This window comes from Phaseolus vulgaris, chromosome 11 (assembly GCF_051622355.1).
Source record: "Phaseolus vulgaris cultivar YP4 chromosome 11, ASM5162235v1, whole genome shotgun sequence".
In the NCBI taxonomy this organism is placed as follows: Eukaryota; Viridiplantae; Streptophyta; class Magnoliopsida; order Fabales; family Fabaceae; genus Phaseolus; species Phaseolus vulgaris.
In genome coordinates this window covers 53,625,371-53,649,306 of record NC_143508.1, presented here as the reverse complement: position 1 = coordinate 53,649,306, position 23,936 = coordinate 53,625,371, and positions in this window count along the sequence as shown.

Here is a 23,936-nt window from a genome sequence, read left to right as displayed (position 1 = left end):
GGGGTACGTTATTCTCCCTTGCACGCCCCTTGCTCTGGTCTTTGCCTGGTGCATAGGGACGAGGTTTTTCCCGCACCTTCTTCCCCTCTTTGGCCTCATGCACCCTTGCTTGCTGCGGTTTTCCTTGCCCTCCACGCGGTCTGGGTTGTGCAGCACTTCCCCTCTTCTCAGAAACCTCTGTTTCTGCCACTATGTGCGCCACTGCACGTCGTCGGATCTCTACAAAGGTGCTGGGATGGCTCCTGATGAGAGACTCGCTGAAAGGGCCAGGCAGCACTCCCTTCTTAAACGCGTGCACAAGCATATCTTCATCTTTGCTGGGTAGTCTAACCACTTGTGCCCCAAAGCGGTTGAGGTAGTCCTTCAGCGACTCCCCCTGGTATTGGCGCACGTCGAACAGGTCGTAGGACACCACTGCAGGTGCCTTGTTGACGATGTATTGTTCAGTGAAGAGCTTCGAGAACTGAGAGAAAGACGTGATATGCCCTTCTGGTAAACTCACGAACCACTCCATGGCGATTCCGCTCAATGTGCTCATGAACATCTTGCAGTACACAGCGTCTGAGCCCCCAGACAACATCATCTGGGTGTGGAATGCCATCAGATGCGCCTCCGGGTCTTCTACCCCCTTGAACGACGCTTTTACCCCCACCAGGTTGGGAGGCACCATGGTTCCCATGATCTCAGGGGAGAATGGCATGGGAAATGCCCTTGGAGCTGAGGGCTGCCTAGACACCCTTTCGTCAACAACGTGCTCCCTCTGCGCCTGCAGCGTCCTCCTCAACTCTTCGTTGACACGATTCAGCTCGTCGTTCCTGCTTTGCGACGCAGCCAACTCCGTCTGCATCCTTTCTTGTTCAACTTTCGACGCTGCAGCGTTATCCTGCAGCGTGCACACCATTTCCAGGACCTGCGCCATTGTCACAGCTCCTTCGTCAGCGGATGGCGCAGGTGATGGTTGTTTGTTTCTAAGCATCTTCTCTATCAAAGAAACTGATAAAACTCTGGTGAGCTTTAAAACTGTGGTATATATGGGACAACGATTCACTCGGGCCCCACGGTGGGCGCCAAATGATCCTGCCGGCAACTCGAACGTGGAGGAATCACTCCGTAGCACTCTCTGCCCTGTCTACGCGACTGTGTCTTCTGCAGAATCACCCTCAGAACCTTCTCTTGCTTCTCCAAACGTGGCCTGCAAAACACACAGACGGCGCCTCTAGCGGCCGTTTGCACTCTGACGATCAAGTTAGTCCACAGAACCACCAAAGACTAGAAAACTAGTAATGTGTGTGAAAAACTCTTGTGCTCTGTTTTTCGTCTATCTTTTTTTTTCTCCCACAGTCTCACTCTGATTCTCCTTTTTATCTCTCTTTCCCTGCTTCTGGGCATAACAGAATTCTGTTATGCTTTTCTGGCATGTGTCAGAACCCTGTTATGCTTTTCAGAGAAAGCGTACCTTCAGAATCAGCAATGGGGAGCGTGAGAGTCTGCGCATGTCTGCGCTTGGCTGCGCCTGTCTGTACCTTTAGCGGTACGGAGTGCTCTTTTGTCTGGACCGCACCCCTCTCAGATGATGACACGTGGAGGCCTGCAACTCACATCTAACCACACACGTGTCACTTACTGGAAGGGCTCTAGCGCCTCTCTTTGTCTGCCTAAGTTACGCCCTTGCAGAGTAACTTAGGATATTTCTCTCATCTGGGTAAGTCGCATACTCTTAGGAGAACGTCGGGTGTGGCTGGTCTAGGCACACTCACCAGACGTTGCTCTCTGCGTATACAGCTTACCCTTCACGATGTCACGCACGTAATGGGTTGAGGGAATCACCAATCACTGACTGGTTTACTAGTTCCCTCAGGCCACTCTCGTGCATGATTCCCTGAGGTGTGCTCATGCGAGATCCATGCGTAACGCTCTCGCTGGGAACCTCAGTCCCAGTTTAACTGCGTGTAACACGAGACCCCGATGACAATACACCCGATGACTGATCAGTGTTTATTCGCTTATCGCGCTCTGCCTCCAGGCGCGAGTCTAGGAACTGATCTGCTGGTGGTCACTTGGTTACTGACCACCGATCACCTCTCTTGGCGATCGTCCCCCGACCTCTCTGCCACCTGGTCCACGTGTCACCCGGCGAGTGGTCCACGTGATTCTCTCATGCTGACGTCATCGACTACCGATGACCGATCGGATCAATTGCCAATCTTGTGGGACGAATCTGGGGCTCAGATCTCAGCCAAAACTCAGTAGACACAGTGACGAACGTCTGGTAAAAATTTTAGACCAAAATACCCAAGGAGTAAAGCGTAGTAAGTCCCAGACCGAGAGTGAACAAAACTGGTTTTCCGAAAACGAAACGTCCTGGCTTTTCTGCCCCGTATCTTCTTTCTGTGATTTGTTTATGGACGTGCCTCCTTACCTGAGTGCAAACAACATATGAAGGTACTTGTGTGAATTTTTTCGGCGCAATACGGACCCAGAATAAAATTTCAGAAAGAAGGGCGAAATATCACAAGTTTCGGTAGAAGATAGCCTTGGTTTGCACAAAATTTCTGAAAAATTCTCCCGAAATATTTTTCTCCTAAAATTCCACGTAAGAATCTCCACTGAATTTGGGACAAAACGCGACATATTTCAGGCCAAACGGACGAGTATTCACCCACGAAAAAAATCAAACAGTTTCACACAGAATCGAACCTTCCTTTCGGCCCTGGCAGTGATGAATAAAAAATTTATTGCCAATCTTGTGGGACGAATCTGGGGCTCAGATCTCAGCCAAAACTCAGTAGACACAGTGACGAAGGTCTGGTAAAAACTTCAGACCAAAATACCCAAGGAGTAAGGCGTAGTAAGTCCCAGACCGAGAGTGAACAAAACTGGTTTCCCGAAAATGAAACGCCCTTGCTTTTCTGCCCCGTATCTTCTTTCTGTGATTTGTTTATGGACGTGCTTCCTTACCTGGGTGCAAACAAGATATGAAGGTACTTGTGTGAATTTTTTGGACACAATACGGACCCAGAATAAAATTTCAGAAAGTAGGGCGAAATTTCACAAGTTTCGGTGGAGGATAGCCTTGGTTTGCACAAAATTTCTGAAAAATTCTCCCGAAATAGTTTTCTCCTGAAATTCCACGTAAGAATCTCCACTGAATTTGGGACAAAACGCGACAAATTTCAGGCCAAACGGATGAGTATTCACCCACGAAAAAAATCAAACAGTTTCACACAGAATCGAACCTTCCTTTCGGCCCTGGCAGTGATGAATAAAGAATTTATTTCCAATCTTGTGGGACGAATCTGGGGCTCAGATCTCAGCCAAAACTCAGTAGACACAGTGACGAACGTCTGGTAAAAACTTCAGACCAAAATACCCAAGGAGTAAGGCAAAGTAAGTCCCAGACCGAGAAGGAACAAAACTGGTTTTCCGAAAACGAAACGTCCTTGCTTTTCTGCCCGTATCTTCTTTCTGTGATTTGTTTATGGACGTGCCTCCTTACCTGGGTGCAAACAACATATGAAGGTACTTGTGTGAATTTTTTCGGCGCAATACGGACCCAGAATAAAATTTCAGAAAGTAGGGCGAAATTTCACAAGTTTCGGTAGAGGATAGCCTTGGTTTGCACAAAATTTCTGAAAAATTCTCCCGAAATTCCACGTAAGAATCTACACTGAATTTGGGACAAAACGCGACAAATTTCAGGCCAAACAGATGAGTATTCACCCACGAAAAAAATCAAACAGTTTCACACGCAAACGAACCTTCCTTTCGGCCCTGGCAGTGATGAATAAAGAATTTATTTCCAATCTTGTGGGACGAATGTGGGGCACAGATCTCAGCCAAAACTCAGTAGACACAGTGACGAACCTCTGGTAAAAACTTCAGACCAAAATACCCAAGGAGTAAGGCGTAGTAAGTCGCAGACCGAGAAGGAACAAAACTGGTTTTCCGAAAACGAAACGTCCTTGCTTTTCTGCCCCGTATCTTCTTTCTGTGATTTGTTTATGAACGTGCCTCCTTACCTGGGTGCAAACAACATATGAAGGTACTTGTGTGAATTTTTTCGGCACAATAGGGACCCAGAATAAAATTTCAGAAAGAAGGGCGAAATTTCACAAGTTTCGGTAGAGGATAGCCTTGGTTTGCACAAAATTTCTGAAAAATTCTCCCGAAATAGTTTTCTACTAAAATTCCACGTAAGAATCTCCACTGAATTTGGGACAAAACGCGACAAATTTCAGGCCAAACGGATGAGTATTCACCCAAGAAAAAAATCAAACAGTTTCACACACAAACGAACCTTCCTTTCGGCCCTGGCAGTGATGAATAAAGAATTTATTGCCAATCTTGTGGGACGAATCTGGGGCACAGATCTCAGCCAAACCTCAGTAGACACAGTGACGAACCTCTGGTAAAAACTTCAGACCAAAATACCCAAGGAGTAAGGCGTAGTAAGTCCCAGACCGAGAAGGAACAAAACTGGTTTTCCGAAAACGAAACGTCCTTGCTTTTCTGCCCCGTATCTTCTTTCTGTGATTTGTTTATGGACGTGCCTCCTTACCTGGGTGCAAACAACATATGAAGGTACTTGTGTGAATTTTTTCGGCGCAGTAGGGACCCAGAATAAAATTTCAGATAGAAGGGCGAAATTTCACAAGTTGCGGTAGAGGATAGCCTTGGTTTGCACAAAATTTCTGAAAATTCTCCCGAAATAGTTTTCTCCTGAAATTCCACGTAAGAATCTCCACTGAGTTTGGGACAAAACGCGACAAATTTCAAGCCAAACGGATGAGTATTCTCCCACGTTAAAAATCAAACAGTTTCACACAGAAACTAACCTTCCTTCCGGCCCTGGCAGTGATGAATAAAGAAGTTATTGCCAATCTTGTGGGACGAATCTGGGGCTCAGATCTCAGCCAAAACTCAGTAGACACAGTGACGAACGTCTGGTAAAAATTTCAGACCAAAATACCCAAGTAGTAAGGCGTAGTAAGTCCCAGACCGAGAGTGAACAAAACTGGTTTTCCGAAAACGAAACGTCCTGGCTTTTCTGCCCCGTATCTTCTTTCAGTGATTTGTTTATGGACGTGCCTCCTTACCTGGGTACAAACAACATATGAAGGTACTTGTGTGAATTTTTTCGGCGCAATACGGACCCAGAATAAAATTTCAGAAAGAAGGGCGAAATTTCACAAGTTTCGGTAGAGGATAGCCTTGGTTTGCACAAAATTTCTGAAAAATTCTCCCGAAATATTTTTCTCCTGAAATTCCACGTAAGAATCTCCATAGAATTTTGGACAAAACGCGACAAGTTTTAGGCCAAACGGATGAGTATTCACCCACGAAAAAAATCAAACAGTTTCACACACAAACGAACCTTCCTTTCGGCCCTGGCAGTGATGAATAAAGAATTTATTGGCAATCTTGTGGGACGAATCTGGAGCTCAGATCTCAGCCAAAACTCAGTAGACACAGTGACGAACGTCTGGTAAAAATTTTAGACCAAAATACCCAAGGAGTAAGGCATAGTAAGTCCCAGACCGAGAGTGAACAAAATTGGTTTCCGAAAACGAAACGTCCTGGCTTTTCTGCTCCGTATCTTCTTTCTGTGATTTGTTTATGGACGTGCCTCCTTACCTGGGTGCAAACAACATATGAAGGTACTTGTGTGAATTTTTTCGGCGCATTACGGACCCAGAATAAAATTCCAGAAAGAAGGGCGAAATATCACAAGTTTCGGTAGACGATAGCCTTGGTTTGCACAAAATTTCTGAAAAATTCTCCCGAAATAGTTTTCTCCTAAAATTCCACGTAAGAATCTCCACTGAATTTGGGACAAAACGCGACATATTTCAGGCCAAACGGATGAGTATTCACCCACGAAAAAAATCAAACAGTTTCACACAGAATCGAACCTTCCTTTCGGCCCTGGCAGTGATGAATAAAGAATTTATTGCCAATCTTGTGGGACGAATCTGGGGCTCAGATCTCAGCCAAAACTCAGTAGACACAGTGAAGAACGTCTGGTAAAAATTTCAGACCAAAATACCCAAGGAGTAAGCCGTAGTAAGTCCCAGACCGAGAGTGAACAAAACTTGTTTCCCGAAAACGAAACGCCCTGGCTTTTCTGCCCCGTATCTTCTTTCTGTGATTTGTTTATGGACGTGCCTCCTTACCTGGGTGCAAACAACATATGAAGGTACTTGTGTGAATTTTTTCGGCGCAGTAGGGACCCAGAATAAAATTTCAGAAAGAAGGGCGAAATTTCACAAGTTTCGGTAGAGGATAGCCTTGGTTTGCACAAAATTTCTGAAAATTCTCCCGAAATAGTTTTCTCCTGAAATTCCACGTAAGAATCTCCACTGAATTTGGGACAAAACGCGACAAATTTCAGGCCAAACGGATGAGTATTCACCCACGTTAAAAATCAAACAGTTTCACACAGAAACGAACCTTCCTTCCGGCCCTGGCAGTGATGAATAAAGAAGTTATTGCCAATCTTGTGGGACGAATCTGAGGCTCAGATCTCAGCCAAAACTCAGTAGACACAGTGACGAACGTCTGGTAAAAATTTCAGACCAAAATACCCAAGGAGTAAGACGTAGTAAGTCCCAGACCGAGAGTGAACAAAACTGGTTTTCCGAAAACGAAACGTCCTGGCTTTTCTGCCCCGTATCTTCTTTCTGTGATTTGTTTATGGACGTGCCTCCTTACCTGGGTGCAAACAACATATGAAGGTACTTGTGTGAATTTTTTCGGCGCAATACGGACCCAAAATAAAATTTCAGAAAGAAGGGCGAAATTTCACAAGTTTCGGTAGAGGATAGCCTTGGTTTGCACAAAATTTCTGAAAAATTCTCCCGACATATTTTTCTCCTGAAATTCCACGTAAGAATCTCCATAGAATTTGGGACAAAACGCGACAAGTTTTAGGCCAAACGGATGAGTATTCACCCACGAAAAAAATCAAACAGTTTCACACACAAACGAACCTTCCTTTCGGCCCTGGCAGTAATGAATAAAGAATTTATTGCCAATCTTGTGGGACGAATCTGGGGCTCAGATCTCAGCCAAAACTCAGTAGACACAGTGAAGAACGTCTGGTAAAATTTTCAGACCAAAATACCCAAGGAGTAAGGCGAAGTAAGTCCCAGACCGAGAGTGAGCAAAACTGGTTTTCCGAAAACGAAACGTCCTTGCTTTTCTGCCCGTATCTTCTTTCTGTGATTTGTTTATGGACGTGCCTCCTTACCTGGGTGCAAACAACATATGAAGGTACTTGTGTGAATTTTTTCGGCGCAATACGGACCTCGAATAAAATTTCAGAAGGAAGGGCGAAATTTCACAAGTTTCGGTAGAGGATAGCCTTGGTATGCACAAAATTTCTGAAAAATTCTCCCGAAATATTTTTCTCCTGAAATTCCACGTAAGAATCTCCACTGAATTTGGGACAAAACGCGACAAATTTCAGGCCAAACGGATGAGTATTCACCCACGAAAAAAATCAAACAGTTTCACACACAAACGAACCTTCCTTTCGGCGGTGGCAGTGATGAATAAAGAATTTATTGCCAATATTGTGGGACGAATCTGGGGCTCAGATCTCAGCCAAAACTCAGTAGACACAGTGACGAACCTCTGGTAAAATCTTCAGACCAAAATACCCAAGGAGTAAGGCGTAGTAAGTCCCAGACCGAGAAGGAACAAAACTGGTTTTCCGAAAACGAAACGTCCTTGCTTTTCTGCCCTGTATCTTCTTTCTGTGATTTGTTTATGGACGTGCCTCCTTACCTGGGTGCAAACAACATATGAAGGTACTTGTGTGAATTTTTTCGGCGCTATAGGGACCCAGAATAAAATTTCAGAAAGAAGGGCGAAATTTCACAAGTTTCGGTAGAGGAAAGCCTTGGTATGCACAAAATTTCTGAAAAATTCTCCCGAAATATTTTTCTCCTGAAATTCCACGTAAGAATCTCCACTGAATTTGGGACAAAACGCGACAAATTTCAGGCCAAACGGATGAGTATTCACCCACGAAAAAAATCAAACAGTTTCACACACAAACGAACCTTCCTTTCGGCCCTGGCAGTGATGAATAAAGAATTTATTGCCAATCTTGTGGGACGAATCTGGGGCTCAGATCTCAGCCAAAACTCAGTAGACACAGTGACGAACCTCTGGTAAAAACTTCAGACCAAAATACCCAAGGAGTAAGGCGAAGTAAGTCCCAGACCGAGAGTGAGCAAAACTGGTTTTCCGAAAACGAAACGTCCTTGCTTTTCTGCCCGTATCTTCTTTCTGTGATGTGTTTATGGACGTGCCTCCTTACCTGGGTGCAAACAACATATGAAGGTACTTGTGTGAATTTTTTCAGCGCAATACGGACTTAGAATAAAATTTCAGAAAGAAGGGCGAAATTTCACAAGTTTCGGTAGAGGATAGCCTTGGTTTGCACAAAATTTCTGAAAAATTCTCCCGAAATATTTTTCTCCTGAAATTCCACGTAAGAATCTCCATAGAATTTGGGACAAAACGCGACAAGTTTTAGGCCAAACGGATGAGTATTCACCCACGAAAAAAATCAAACAGTTTCACACAGAAACGAACCTTCCTTTCGGCCCTGGCAGTGATGAATAAAGAATTTATTGGCAATCTTGTGGGACGAATCTGGGGCTCAGATCTCAGCCAAAACTCAGTAGACACAGTGAAGAACGTCTGGTAAAAATTTCAGACCAAAATACCCAAGGAGTAAGGCGTAGTAAGTCCCAGACCGAGACTGAACAAAACTGGTTTTCCGAAAACGAAACGTCCTGGCTTTTCTGCCCCGTATCTTTTTTCTGTGATTTGTTTATGGACGTGCCTCCTTACCTGGGTGCAAACAACATATGAAGGTACTTGTGTGAATTTTTTCGGCGCAATACGGACTTAGAATAAAATTTCAGAAAGAAGGGCGAAATTTCACAAGTTTCGGTAGAGGATAGCCTTGGTTTGCACAAAATTTCTGAAAAATTCACCCGAAAGAGTTTTCTCCTGAAATTCCACGTAAGAATCTCCACTGAATTTGGGACAAAACGCGACAAATTTCAGGCCAAACGGATGAGTATTCACCCACGAAAAAAATCAAACAGTTTCACACACAAACGAACCTTCCTTTCGGCCCTGGCAGTGATGAATAAAGAAGTTATTGCCAATCTTGTGGGACGAATCTGGGGCTCAGATCTCAGCCAAAACTCAGTAGACACAGTGACGAACGCCTGGAAAAAATATTAGACCAAAATACCCAAGGAGTAAGGCATAGTAAGTCCCAGACCGAGAGTGAACAAAATTGGTTTTCCGAAAACGAAACGTCCTGGCTTTTCTGCCCCGTATCTTCTTTCTGTGATTTGTTTAGGGACGTGCCTCCTTACCTGGGTGCAAACAACATATGAAGGTACTTGTGTGAATTTTTTCGGCACGATACGGACCTTGAATAAAATTTCAGAAAGCATGGCGAAATTTCACACGTTTCGGTAGAGGATAGCCTTGGTTTGCACCGAATTTCTGAAAATTTCTCCCGAAATAGTTTTCTCCTGAAATTCCACGTAAGAATCTCCACTGAATTTGGGACAAATGGCGACAAATTTCAGGCCAAACGGATGAGTATTCACCCACGAAAAAAATCAAACAGTTTCACACACAAACGAACCTTCCTTTCGGCCCTGGCAGTGATGAATAAAGAATTTATTGCCAATCTTGTGGGACGAATCTGGGGCTCAGATCTAAGCCAAAACTCAGTAGACACAGTGACGAACGTCTGGTAAAAATTTCAGACCAAAATACCCAAGGAGTAAGGCGTAGTAAGTCCCAGACCGAGAGTGAACAAAACTGGTTTTCCGAAAACGAAACGTCCTGGCTTTTCTGCCCCGTATCTTCTTTCTGTGATTTGTTGACGGACGTGCCTCCTTACCTGGTGCAAACAACATATGAAGGTACTTGTGTGAATTTTTTCGGCACGATACGGACCCAGAATAAAATTTCAGAAAGTAGGGCGAAATTTCACAAGTTTCGGTAGAGGATAGCCTTGGTTTGCACAAAATTTCTGAAAAATTCTCCCGAAATAGTTTTCTGCTGAAATTCCACATAAGAATCTCCACTGAATTTGGGACAAAACGCGACAAATTTCAGGCCAAACGGATGAGTATTCACCCACGAAAAAAATCAAACAGTTTCACACACAAACGAACCTTCCTCTCGGCCCTGGCAGTGATGAATAAAGAATTTATTACCAATCTTGTGGGACGAATCTGGGGCTCAGATCTCAGCCAAAACTCAGTAGACACAGTGACGAACGCCTGGAAAAAATTTTAGACCAAAATACCCAAGGAGTAAGGCATAGTAAGTCCCAGACCGAGAGTGAACAAAATTGGTTTTCCGAAAACGAAACGTCCTGGCTTTTCTGCCCCGTATCTTCTTTCTGTGATTTGTTTAGGGACGTGCCTCCTTACCTGGGTGCAAACAACATATGAAGGTACTTGTGTGAATTTTTTCGGCACGATACGGACCTTGAATAAAATTTCAGAAAGTAGGGCGAAATTTCACAAGTGTCGGTGGAGGATAGCCTTGGTTTGCACAAAATTTCTGAAAAAATTCTCCCGAAAGAGTTTTCTCCTGAAATTCCACGTAAGAATCTCCACTGAATTTGGGACAAAACGCAACAAATTTCAGGCCAAAGGGATGAGTATTCACCCACGAAAAAATCAAACAGTTTCACACACAAACGAACCTTCCTTTCGGCCCTGGCAGTGATGAATAAAGAAGTTATTGCCAATCTTGTGGGACGAATCTAGGGCTCAGATCTCAGCCAAAACTCAGTAGACACAGTGACGAACGTCTGGAAAAAATTTTAGACCAAAATACCCAAGGAGTAAGGCATAGTAAGTCCCAGACCGAGAGTGAACAAAATTGGTTTTCCGAAAACGAAACGTCCTGGCTTTTCTGCCCCGTATCTTCTTTCTGTGATTTGTTTATGGATGTGCCTCCTTACCTGGGTGCAAACAACATATGAAGGTACTTGTGTGAATTTTTTCGACACTATACGGCCCTTGAATAAAATTTCAGAAAGCATGGCGAAATTTCACACGTTTCGGTAGAGGATAACCTTGGTTTGCACAAAATTTCTGAAAAATTCTCCCGAAAGAGTTTTCTCCTGAAATTCCACATAAGAATCTCCACTGAATTTGGGACAAAAGGCGACAAATTTCAGGCCAAACGGATGAGTATTCACCCACGAAAAAAATCAAACAGTTTCACACACAATCGAACCTTCCTTTCGGCCCTGGCAGTAATGAATAAAGAATTTATTGCCAATCTTGTGGGACGAATCTGGGGCTCAGATCTAAGCCAAAACTCAGTAGACACGGTGACGAACGTCTGGTAAAAATTTCAGACCAAAATACCCAAGGAGTAAGGCGTAGTAAGTCCCAGACCGAGAGTGAACAAAACTGGTTTTCCGAAAACGAAACGTCCTGGCTTTTCTGCCCCGTATCTTCTTTCTGTGATTTGTTTATGGACGTGCCTCGTTACCTGGGTGCAAACAACATATGAAGGTACTTGTGTGAATTTTTTCGGCGCAATACGGACCCAGAATAAAATTTCAGAAAGTAGGGCGAAATTTCACAAGTTTCGGTAGAGGATAGCCTTGGTTTGCACAAAATTTCTGAAAATTCTCCCGAAATAGTTTTCTCCTGAAATTCCACGTAAGAATCTCCACTGAATTTGGGACAAAACGCGACAAATTTCAGGCCAAACGGATGAGTATTCACCCACGTTAAAAATCAAACAGTTTCACACAGAAACGAACCTTCCTTCCGGCCCTGGCAGTGATGAATAAAGAAGTTATTGCCAATCTTGTGGGACGAATCTGAGGCTCAGATCTCAGCCAAAACTCAGTAGACACAGTGACGAACGTCTGGTAAAAATTTCAGACCAAAATACCCAAGGAGTAAGACGTAGTAAGTCCCAGACCGAGAGTGAACAAAACTGGTTTTCCGAAAACGAAACGTCCTGGCTTTTCTGCCCCGTATCTTCTTTCTGTGATTTGTTTATGGACGTGCCTCCTTACCTGGGTGCAAACAACATATGAAGGTACTTGTGTGAATTTTTTCGGCGCAATACGGACCCAGAATAAAATTTCAGAAAGAAGGGCGAAATTTCACAAGTTTCGGTAGAGGATAGCCTTGGTTTGCACAAAATTTCTGAAAAATTCTCCCGACATATTTTTCTCCTGAAATTCCACGTAAGAATCTCCATAGAATTTGGGACAAAACGCGACAAGTTTTAGGCCAAACGGATGAGTATTCACCCACGTTAAAAATCAAACAGTTTCACACAGAAACGAACCTTCCTTCCGGCCCTGGCAGTGATGAATAAAGAAGTTATTGCCAATCTTGTGGGACGAATCTGAGGCTCAGATCTCAGCCAAAACTCAGTAGACACAGTGACGAACGTCTGGTAAAAATTTCAGACCAAAATACCCAAGGAGTAAGGCGTAGTAAGTCCCAGACCGAGAGTGAACAAAACTGGTTTTCCGAAAACGAAACGTCCTGGCTTTTCTGCCCCGTATCTTCTTTCTGTGATATGTTTATGGACGTGCCTCCTTACCTGGGTGCAAACAACATATGAAGGTACTTGTGTGAATATTTTCGGCGCAATACGGACCCAGAATAAAATTTCAGAAAGTAGGGCGAAATTTCACAAGTTTCGGTAGAGGATAGCCTTGGTTTGCACAAAATTTCTGAAAAATTCTCCCGAAATAGTTTTCTCCTGAAATTCCACGTAAGAATCTCCACTGAATTTGGGACAAAAGGCGACAAATTTCAGGCCAAACGGATGAATATTCACCCACGAAAAAAATCAAACAGTTCAACACACAAACGAACCTTCCTTTCGGCCCTGGCAGTGATGAATAAAGAATTTATTGCACATCTTTTGGGACGAATCTGGGGCACAGATCTAAGCCTAAACTCAGTAGACACAGCGACGAACGTGTGGTAAAAATTTCAGACCAAAATACCCAAGGAGTAAGGCGTAGTAATTCCAGACCGAGAGTGAACAAAACTGGTTTTCCGAAAACGAAACGTCCTGGCTTTTCTGCCCCGTATCTTCTTTCTGTGATATGTTTATGGACGTGCCTCCTTACCTGGATGCAAACAACATATGAAGGTACTTGTGTGAATTTTTTCGGCGCAATACGGACCCAGAATAAAATTTCAGAAAGTAGGGCGAAATTTCACAAGTTTCGGTAGAGGATAGCCTTGGTTTGCACAAAATTTCTGAAAAATTCTCCCGAAATAGTTTTCTCCTGAAATTCCACGTAAGAATCTCCACTGAATTTGGGACAAAAGGCGACAAATTTCAGGCCAAACGGATGAATATTCACCCACGAAAAAAATCAAACAGTTCCACACACAAACGAACCTTCCTTTCGGCCCTGGCAGTGATGAATAAAGAATTTATTGCCAATCTTTTGGGACGAATCTGGGGCACAGATCTAAGCCTAAACTCAGTAGACACAACGACGAACGTGTGGTAAAAATTTCAGACCAAAATACCCAAGGAGTAAGGCGTAGTAAGTCCCAGACCGAGAGTGAACAAAACTGGTTTTCCGAAAACGAAACGTCCTGGCTTTTCTGCCCCGTATCTTCTTTCTGTGATATGTTTATGGACGTGCCTCCTTACCTGGGTGCAAACAACATATGAAGGTACTTGTGTGAATTTTTTCGGCGCAATACGGACCCAGAATAAAATTTCAGAAAGTAGGGCGAAATTTCACAAATTTCGGTAGAGGATAGCCTTGGTTTGCACAAAATTTCTGAAAAATTCTCCCGAAATAGTTATCTCCTGAAATTCCACGTAAGAATCTCCACTGAATTTGGGACAAAACGCGACAAATTTCAGGCCAAACGGATGAGTATTCACCCACGAAAAAAATCAAACAGTTCCACACACAAACGAACCTTCCTTTCGGCCCTGGAAGTGATGAATAAAGAATTTATTGCCAATCTTGTGGGACGAATCTGGGCCTCAGATCTAAGCCTAAACTCAGTAGACACAGCGACGAACGTGTGGTAAAAATTTCAAACCAAAATACCCAAGGAGTAAGGCGTAGTAAGTCCCAGACCGAGAGTGAACAAAACTGGTTTTCCGAAAATGAAACGTCCTGGCTTTTCTGCCCCGTATCTTCTTTCTGTGATGGATTTATTGACGTGCCTCCTTATCTGGGTGCAAACAACATATGAAGGTACTTGTGTGAATTTTTTCGGCGCTATACCAAACAAGAATAAAATTTCAGAAAGTAGGGCGAAATTTCACAAGTTTCGGTAGAGGATAGCCTTGGTTTGCACAAAATTTCTGAAAAATTCTCCCGAAATAGTTTTCTCCTGAAATTCCACGTAAGAATCTCCACTGAATTTGGGACAAAACGCGACAAATTTCAGGCCAAACGGATGAGTATTCACCCACGAAAAAAATCAAACAGTTTCACACACAAACGAACCTTCCTTTCGGCCCTGGCAGTGATGAATAAAGAATTTATTGCCAATCTTGTGGGACGAATCTGGGGCTCAGATCTAAGCCAAAACTCAGTAGACACGGTGACGAACGTCTGGTAAAAATTTCAGACCAAAATACCCAAGGAGTAAGGCGTAGTAAGTCCCAGACCGAGAGTGAACAAAACTGGTTTTCCGAAAACGAAACGTCCTGGCTTTTCTGCCCCGTATCTTCTTTCTGTGATTTGTTTATGGACGTGCCTCGTTACCTGGGTGCAAACAACATATGAAGGTACTTGTGTGAATTTTTTCGGCGCAATACGGACCCAGAATAAAATTTCAGAAAGTAGGGCGAAATTTCACAAGTTTCGGTAGAGGATAGCCTTGGTTTGCACAAAATTTCTGAAAAATTCTCCCGAAATAGTTTTCTCCTGAAATTCCACGTAAGAATCTCCACTGAATTTGGGACAAAACGCGACAAATTTCAGGCCAAACGGATGAGTATTCACCCACGAAAAAAATCAAACAGTTTCACACACAAACGAACCTTCCTTTCGGCCCTGGCAGTGATGAATATAGAATTTATTGCCAATCTTGTAGGACGAATCTGGGGCTCAGATCTCAGCCAAAACTCAGTAGACACAGTGACGAACGTCTGGTAAAAATTTCAGACCAAAATACCCAAGGAGTAAGGCGTAGTAAGTCCCAGACCGAGAGTGAACAAAACTGGTTTTCCGAAAACGAAACGTCCTGGCTTTTCTGCCCCGTATCTTCTTTCTGTGATTTGTTGATGGACGTGCCTCCTTACCTGGTACAAACAACATATGAAGGTACTTGTGTGAATTTTTTCGGCGCAATACGGACCCAGAATAAAATTTCAGAAAGTAGGTCGAAATTTCACAAGTTTCGGTAGAGGATAGCCTTGGTTTGCACAAAATTTCTGAAAAATTCTCCCGAAATAGTTTTCTCCTGAAATTCCACGTAAGAATCTCCACTGAATTTGGGACAAAAGGCGACAAATTTCAGGCCAAACGGATGAGTATTCACCCACGAAAAAAATCAAACAGTTCCACACACAAACGAACCTTCCTTTCGGCCCTGGCAGTGATGAATAAAGAATTTATTGCCAATCTTGTGGGACGAATCTGGGCCTCAGATCTAAGCCTGAACTCAGTAGACACAGCGACGAACGTGTGGTAAAAATTTCAGACCAAAATACCCAAGGAGTAAGGCGTAGTAAGTCCCAGACCGAGAGTGAACAAAACTGGTTTTCCGAAAACGAAACGTCCTGGCTTTTCTGCCCCGTATCTTCTTTCTGTGATGGATTTATGGACGTGCCTCCTTATCTGGGTGCAAACAACATATGAAGGTACTTTTGTGAATTTTTTCGGCGCAATACGAACCCAGAATAAAATTTCAGAAAGTAGGGCGAAATTTCACAAGTTTCGGTAGAGGATAGCCTTGGTTTGCACAAAATTTCTGAAAAATTCTCCCGAAATAGTTTTCTCCTGAAATTCCACGTAAGAATCTCCACTGAATTTGGGACAAAACGCGACAAATTTCAGGCCTAACGGATGATTATTCACCCACGAAAAAAATCAAACAGTTTCACACACAAACGAACCTTCCTTTCGGCCCTGGCAGTGATGAATAAAGAATTTATTACCAATCTTGTGGGACGAATCTGGGGCTCAGATCTAAGCCAAAACTCAGTAGACACAGGGACGAACGTCTGGTAAAAATTTCAGACCAAAATACCCAAGGAGTAAGGCGTAGTAAGTCCCAGACCGAGAGTGAACAAAACTGGTTTTCCGAAAACGAAACGTCCTGGCTTTTCTGCCCCGTATCTTCTTTCTGTGATATGTTTATGGACGTGCCTCCTTACCTGGGTGCAAACAACATATGAAGGTACTTGTGTGAATTTTTTCGGCGCAATACGGACCCAGAATAAAATTTCAGAAAGTAGGGCGAAATTTCACAAGTTTCGGTAGAGGATAGCCTTGGTTTGCACAAAATTTCTGAAAAATTCTCCCGAAATAGTTTTCTCATGAAATTCCACGTAAGAATCTCCACTGAATTTGGGACAAAACGCGACAAATTTCAGGCCAAACGGATGAGTATTCATCCACGAAAAAAATCAAAAAGTTTCACACGCAAACGAACCTTCCTTTCGGCCCTGTTAGTGATGAATAAAGAATTTATTGCCAATCTTGTGGGATGAATCTGGGGCACAGATCTAAGCCTAAACTCAGTAGACACAGCGCGAACGTGTGGTAAAAATTTCAGACCAAAATACCCAAGGAGTAAGGCGTAGTAAGTCCCAGACCGAGAGTGAACAAAACTGGTTTTCCGAAAACGAAACGTCCTGGCTTTTCTGCCCCGTATCTTCATTCTGTGATGGATTTATGGACGTGCCTCCTTATCTGGGTGCAAACAACATATGAAGGTACTTGTGTGAATTTTTTCGGCGAAATACGGACCCAGAATAAAATTTCAGAAAGTAGGGCGAAATTTCACAAGTTTCGGTAGAGGATAGATAGCCTTGGTTTGCACAAAATTTCTGAAAAATTCTCCCGAGATAGTTTTCTCCTGAAATTCCACGTAAGAATCTCCATAGAATTTGGGACAAAACGCGACAAGTTTCAGGCCAAACGGATGAGTATTCACCCACGAAAAAAATCAAACAGTTTCACACACAAACGAACCTTCCTTTCGGCCCTGGCAGTGATGAATAAAGAATTTATTGCCAATCTTGTGGGAAGAATCTGGGGCTCAGATCTCAGCCAAAACTCAGTAGACACAGTGTCGAACGTCTGGTAAGAATTTCAGACCAAAATACCCAAGGAGTAAGGCGTAGTAAGTCCCAGACCGAGAGTGAACAAAACTGGTTTTCCGAAAACGAAGCGTTTTGCCTTTTCTTCCCCGTATCTTCTTTCTGTGATTTGTTTATGGACGTGCCTCCTTACCTGGGTGCAAACAACATATGAATGTACTTGTGTGAATTTTTTCGGCGCAATACGGATCCAGAATAAAATTTCAGAAAGTAGGGCGAAATTTCACAAGTTTCGGTAGAGGATAGATAGCCTTTGTTTGCACAAAATTTCTGAAAAATTCTCCCGAAATAGTTATCTCCTGAAATTCCACGTAAGAATCTCCACTGAATTTGGGACAAAAGGCGACAAATTTCAGGCCAAACGGATGAGTATTCACCCACGAAAAAAATCAAACAGTTTCACACACAAACGAACCTTCCTTTCGGCCGTGGCAGTGATGAATAAAGAATTTATTGCCAATCTTGTGGGACGAATATGGGGCTCAAATCTCAGCCAAAACTCAGTAGACACATTGACGAACGTCTGGTAAAAATTTCAGACCAAAATACCCATGGAGTAAGGCGTAGTAAGTCCCAGACCGAGAGTGAACAAAACTGGTTTTACAAAAACGAAACGTCCTGGCTTTTCTGCCCCGTATCTTCTTTCTGTGATTTGTTTATGGACGTGCCTCCTTACCTGGGTGCAAACAACATATGAATGTACTTGTGTGAATTTTTTCGGCGCAATACGGATCCAGAATAAAATTTCAGAAAGTAGGGCGACATTTCACATGTTTCGGTAGAGGATAGATAGCCTTGGTTTGCACAAAATTTCTGAAAAATTCTCCCGAAATAGTTTTCTCCTGAAATTCCACGTAAGAATCTCCACTGAATTTTGGACAAAACGCGACAAATTTCAGGCCAAACGGATGAGTATTCACCCATGAAAAAAATCAAACAGTTTCACACACAAACGAACCTTCCTTTCAGCCCTGGCAGTGATGAATAAAGAATTTCTTGCCAATCTTGTGGGACGAATCTGGGGCTCAGATCTAAGCCAAAACTCAGTAGACACAGTGACGAACGTCTGGTAAAAATTTCATACCAAAATACCCAAGGAGTAAGGCGTAGTAAGTCCCAGACCGAGAGTGAACAAAACTGGTTTTCCGAAAACGAAACATCCTGGCTTTTCTGCCCCGTATCTTCTTTCTGTGATGGATTTATGGACGAGCCTCCTTATCTGGGTGCAAACAACATATGAAGGTATTTGTGTGAATTTTTTCGGCGCAATATGGATCCAGAATAAAATTTCAGAAAGTAGGGCGACATTTCACATGTTTCGGTAGAGGATAGATAGCCTTGGTTTGCACAAAATTTCTGAAAAATTCTCCCGAAATAGTTTTCTGCTGAAATTCCACGTAAGAATCTCCACTGAATTTGGGACAAAACCCGACAAATTTCAGGCCAAACGAATGAGTATTCACGCACGAAAAAAATCAAACAGTTTCACACACAAACGAACCTTCCTTTCGGCCGTGGCAGTGATGAATAAAGAATTTTTTGCCAATCTTGTGGGACGAATATGGGGCTCAGATCTCAGCCAAAACTCAGTAGACACAGTGACAAACGTCTGGTAAAAATTTCAGACCAAAATACCGAAGGAGTAAGGCATAGTAAGTCCCAGACCGAGAGTGAACAAAACTGGTTTTCCGAAAACGAAACGTCCTGGCTTTTCTGCCTCGTATCTTCTTTCTGTGATTTGTTTATGGACGTGCCTCCTTACATGGGTGCAAACAACATATGAAGGTACTTGTGTAAATTTTTTCGGCGCAATACGGACACAAAATAAAATTTCAGAAAGTAGGGCGAAATTTCACAAGTTTCAGTAGAGGATAGCCTTGGTTTGCACAAAATTTCTGAAAAATTCTCCCGAAATAGTTTTCTCCTGAAATTCCACGTAGGAATCTCCACTGAATTTGGGACAAAACGCGACAAATTTCAGGCCAAACGGATGAGTATTCACCCACGAAAAAAAATCAAATAGTTTGACACACAAACGAACCTTCCTTGCAGCCCTGGCAGTGATGAATAAAGAATTTATTGCCAATCTTGTGGGACAAATCTGGAGCTCAAATATCAGCCAAAACTCAGTAGACACAGTGACGAACGTCTGGTAAAAATTTCATACCAAAATACCCAAGGAGTAAGGTGTAGTAAGTCCCAGACCGAGAGTGAACATAATTGGTTTTCGGAAAACGAAACGTCCTGCCTTTTCTACACCGTATCTTCTTTTTGTGATTTGTTTATGGACGTGCCTCCTTACCTGGGAGCAAACAACATATGAAGGTACTTGTGTGAATTTTTTCGGCACATTACGGACCCGGAATAAAATTTCAGAAGGTAGGGCGAAATTTCACAACTTTCGGTAGAGGATAACCTTGATTTCCACAAAATTTCTGAAAAATTCTCCCGAAATAGTTTTCTCCTGAAATTCAACGTAAGAATCTCCATTGAATTTGGGACAAAACGCGACAAATTTCAGGCCAAACGGATGAGTATTCACCCACGAAAAAAATCAAATAGTTTCACACACAAACGAATCTTCCTTTCAGCCCTGGCAGTGATGAATAAAGAATTTATTGCCAATCTTGTGGGACGAATCTGAGGCTCAAATCTCAGCCAAAACTCAGTAGACACAGTGTCGAACGTGTGGTAAAAATTTCAGACCAAAATACCCAAGGAGTAAGGCGTAGTAAGTCCCAGACCGAGAGTGAACAAAACTGATTTTCCGAAAACCAAACGTCCTGGCTTATCTACCCCGTATCTTCTTTCTGTGATTTGTTTATGGACGTGCCTCCTTACCGTGGTGCAAACAACATATGAAGGTACTTCTGTGAATTTTTTCGGCGCAATACGGACCCAGAATAAAATTTCAGAAAGTATGGCGAAATTTCACAAGTTTTGGTAGGGTAGCCTTGGTTTGCACAAAATTTCTGAAAAATTCTCCCGAATAGTTTTCTCCTGAAATTCCACGTAAGAATCTCCACTGAATTTGGGACAAAACGCGACAAATTTCAAGCCAAACGGATGAGTATTCACCCACGAAAAAAATCAAACAGTTTCACACACAAACGAACCTTCCTTTAAGCCATGGCAGTGATGAATAAAGAATGTATTACCAATCTTGTGGGACGAATCTGGGGCTCAAATCTCAGCCAAAACTCAGTAGACACAGTGACGAACGTTTGGTAAAAATTTCAGACCAAAATACCCAAGGAGTAAGGCGTAGTAAGTCCCAGACTGAGAGTGAACAAAACTGATTTTCCGCAGTATTACACACAAACGAACCTTCCTTCCAGTCTTGGCAATGCTGAATAAAAAAATTCATTGCAAATCTTGTGGGACGAATTTGGGGCTCAAATCTCAACCAATACTCAATACACACAATGATAAATGTCTCGTAAGAATTCCAGATCAAAAGACTGAAGGAATAAGGTTTAGTAAGTCTCAGACCGAGAATAAAGAAAATTGGTTTTCCGAAAACAAAACGTCCTGGCTTTCCTTCCCTATATCTCCTTTTTGTGATTTTTTTTTATGGACGATTCTCCTTAGCTGGGCTCAAACAGCGTATAAAAGTACTTGTGTGAATTTTTTCAGAATTTTTCAACGCAATCTACACCCAAAATAAAATTTGCATAAAGTAGGTCGAAAATTCATAAATTTTGGTAGAGGATAGCCTTGGTTTAGACAAAAAATTTTGAAAAATTCACCTGATATAATTTTCTGGGTTAATTCCATGTAAGAATCACGAATAAATTTGGGACAAAACGTGACAAATTGCAGGCCAAAGGGATGAGTATTCTCGTAGGAAAAGAATCAAACAGTACCACATAAAAAAAAGACCTTCCTTCTAGCCCTGGTAATGATGAATAAAAAATATATTACAAATCTTGTGGGATGAAATTTGGGGTTCAAATCTCAACCAATACTGAATACACACAATGGTGAATGTCTGGTTAAAATTTTAGATTAAAAGACCCAAGGAATAAGGCGTAGTAAGTCTCAGACCGAGAGTGAACAAAACTGGTTTTCCGAAAACAAAACGTCCTGGCTTTCCTTCCCTATATCTCCTTTTTGTGATTTGTTTATGGACATTTCTCCTTAGCTGGGCTCAAACAACGTATGAAAGTACTTGTGTGAATTTTTTCAGAATTTTTCAATGCAATCTGGACCCAAAATAAAATTTGCAAAAAGTAGGGCGAAAATTCACAAATTTTGGTAGAGGATAGTCTTGGTTTGGACAAAAAAATTTGAAAAATTCACCCAATATAATTTTCTATGTTAATTCCATGTAAGAATCACGAATAAATTTGGGACAAAACGCGACAAATTGAAGGCCAAACGGATGAGTATTCTCCAAGGAAAAGAATCAAAAAGTACCACACAAAAAAAAACCTATCGTCTACCCTAGCAATGATGAATAAAAAAATTATTAGAAATCTTGTGGGACGAATTTGGGGCTCAAATCTCAGCCAATACTAAATACACACAATGGCGAATGTCTGGTTAAAATTTCAGATCAAAAGATCCAAGGAATAAGGCGTAGTAAGTCTCAGACCGATAGTGAACAAAACTGATTTTCCGAAAACAAAACGTCATGGCTTTCCTTCCCTATATCTCCTTTTTATGATTTGTTTATGGACGGTTCTCCTTAGTTGGGCTTAAACAACATGTGAAAGTACTTGTGTGAATTTTTTTGGAATTTTTCAACGCAATCTGGACCCAGAATAAAATTTGCAGAAAGTAGGACGAAATTTCACAAATTTTAGTTGAGGATAGCCTTGGTTTGGACAAAATTTTCTGAAAAATTCACCAAAAATAATTTTTTGTTGTAATTCCATGTAAGAATCACGAATGAACTTGGGAAAAAAACGCGACAAATTGAAGGTCAAACGGATGAGTATTCGCCTAGCAAAAAAATCAAGCAGTATCACACACAAACGAACCTTCCTTCCAGCCCTGGTAGTGATGAATAAAAAATTTATTGCAAATTTTGTGGGACGAATTTGGAGCTCAAATCTCAACCAATACACAATTCACACAATGACGAATGTCTGGTAAAAATTTCAAATCAAAAGATCCAAGGAATAAGGCATAGTAAGTCTCAGACCGAGAGTGAACAAAACTGGTTTCCGAAAACAAAATGTCCTTGCTTTCCTTCCCATATCTCTTTTTTGTGATCTGTTTGTGGATGTGCCTCCTTAGTTGGGTGCAAACAACATATGAAAGTATTTGTGTGAATTTTTTCAGGATTTTTCAACGCATTATGGACCTAGAATAAAATTGTAGAAATTTGGGCGAAATTTCACAAAATTTGGTAGAGCCATTGCCTTGGTTTGCACAAAATTTCTGAAAAATTCTTCCGAAATAATTTCTTGTTGAAATTCCAGATAAGAATCTCGACAAAATTTGGGATAAAACGCGACAAATATCAGGTCAAACGGACCTAGAAAAAAAATCAAACAGCTTCTAACATAAACGAACCTTCCTTTCATCCCTGGCAGTGATGAATAAAAAATTTATTGCAAATCTTGTGGGACAAATTTAGGGCTCAAATCTCAACCAAAACCTAATACACACAGTGATGAATGTGTGGTAAAATCTTCATACCAAAAGGCCCAAGGAATAAGGCGTAGTAAGTCTCAGATCGATAGTGAACAAAACTGGTTTTCCGAAAACAAAACGTCTTGAACTTTTTTCCCTATATCAAATTGCAGAAAGTATGGCAAAATTTTTGTGATTTGGTTGTGGACGTGCCTCCTTAGCTGGGTGCAAACAACATATGAAAGTATGTGTGTGAATTTATTCAGGATTTTTCAACGCAATATGGACCCAAAATCAAATTGCATAAAGTATGGCAAAATTTCACAAATTTTTTTAGAGGATAGCATTGGTTTGCACAAAATTTCAGAAAAACTCTCTCGAAATATTTTTTTGTTGAAATTTCATGTAAGAATCTCGACTGAATTTGGAAAAAAAAAAACACGACAAATTTCAGGTCAAACGAATGAGTATACCTAGGAAGAAAATCAAACAGTGTCACAAACAACCGAACCTTTCTTTCAGTCCTGGCAGTGATGAATAAAAAATTTATTGCAAATCTTGTGGGACAAATTTGGAACTCAAATCTCAGCCAAATTATCACATCATTTTTTGGAATTTTTTAACGTAATATGAGCTCTGGAAAAAAGTTGAGGAAACTAGGGTCAAATGTCAAAAGTGTGAAAAATAGTTTCACACACAGAGACAAACCTTCCTTTCGACCCTGGCACTGACAAATAAAAAAATTATTACAAATTTTGTGGGACGAATTTGAGGTTGAAACCTTGGCCACAACTCACTTCTGTTAAAAATTTCATATCAAAACATCTAAGGAATAAAACGTAATAAGTCTCAGACCGAGAGAAAACAAAACTGAAAAACTCGTTTTTTAAATTGAATTTATACATATAGTAATTTTAATTTCTATTAAGATTAATGTATTTTATTTATAAAATTCAAATTAAAAATTTTATCATGTTTACATGAACTAAACTAAAAAT